We start from the raw sequence: 1,602 nt of genomic DNA, 5'->3' as shown, positions 1-1,602 counted from the left end.
ATCAACGGAATCATAATAATGTGATTTTTGATGCTGTTTTTTTAACTTTTTTCAAAGATTTGTTTAAGAAAAACTTGAATAACTGCTCCAAAACTTTACCGATATAAACTTATAAGCTTATGAGGCATTTTCTTACCCTTTCTATTTCTTTGCAAAAAAACACTCATTTACGTCCCAATCTTTTTTTATTCACTACCAGCACATCTTAATTCAACAACCTTACCGATTGTACCTCATAAGTCTAAATTCGTAAGGTTTTGGCTGAGTTATTCAAGTTTTTCTTAAACCAGTCTTTGAAAAAAGTGCAAAAATAGCATCAAAAATTGCATTATTATAATTGATGATTTTTTTTTATTTTTATTTTTATGCAAACTTTTTAAGCTTAAACTGTTCAGTCATCTGAGGTAATTTTTTCAAAAAATATTAAAAAAAAACTGTTCTTATTAATAAAAAACTAAATTTTTAGAGGTATATTCAAATCGTAAATCTTATATTTTGGCGAGATATTTTGGTGGACGTCTTAAAATATAATAGATTTTATAAATCCAGTGGAAAAACAGTACCGCTTTTTTGTATGGGGAGTGATGCAGTCTAGTATGTTGACTATGATTAATCGGCCGTCTCATCATAGTGCGACAATGCCACTAAGTACATTTTAAAATTTTCTGGCAATAGCCTCATGCGATTATCGATTATAGATTTTTGTTGTTTGTGTGAAGTATTTTATTTTTATCAGTATTTTTCTTTTAATCAAAATATGTTGAAGTAAAAGAAAAAAAAAATATTTTTTGTTATCTTATGTCATGGTATGTTATGTTATAAATTTATAAGGCTCTTATTTACTTGTTGTCGTAGTCGTTTTTTTTTCAAATTTATGCTTTCTATTATAAAATCACATAACACTGTTTGCAGGTGGACTACTCATATACATATATGCCTGGGTAATAAAGATTTGTAATATTTTTGAATATACAGAAGAAATATTAAAAAATGTACACTTGTACCAATACATGCATACAGTCCACTAATTCACACTTAGGCAATAGATCCGCAGTGCAATATCAATAGGGGTATTCTCGAAATGTTGCACGATGCGCGGATTGCACCAAATGCAAAAATACTATTCCAAATTTCGATGAGTACGAGAGCACCCATTGCAAGCACGATCCAGACAATAAAGGTCGCGCCATTCGCGGACCGCTAACCCTCTCTTCGTCGATTTGACAGCATCCACCCAATCGCTGACGTCATAAAATACTTTTGTTTACATTCACTGTTGCCAACTTCATGCTCTTCGCACCAAATTTAGTGGGTATTCAAAACGCGAAAATTTTTGAGTTTGGTGCTTGGTGCGTTTTTAGTGCTTTTGGTTTTAGTCTGAGGACACCAAATTAGAAAATTCAAAAAAACTTTAAGTAAAATTTATAGCAATCGTAAGTGTGGTAAGCAACTTTACAAAAATTTAAACAAAATCTGGCACAGTGACAATCATAGGCGACAACAAAATATGTGGCAGCACCTTCAATCATGCTAGAACAAATCGACCGTCTTGCAAGAAACATTGATGTTTATTAATTTGAATTGGCATCCTTCCAATAAAAT

Source organism: Rhagoletis zephyria, unplaced genomic scaffold, assembly GCF_001687245.7.
Source record: "Rhagoletis zephyria isolate East Lansing unplaced genomic scaffold, Rhagoletis_zephyria_1.1 Rzeph_scaffold_00802, whole genome shotgun sequence".
In the NCBI taxonomy this organism is placed as follows: Eukaryota; Metazoa; Arthropoda; class Insecta; order Diptera; family Tephritidae; genus Rhagoletis; species Rhagoletis zephyria.
The sequence above is the reverse complement of the archived record's forward strand: the minus strand, read 5'-3'. Positions refer to the sequence as shown.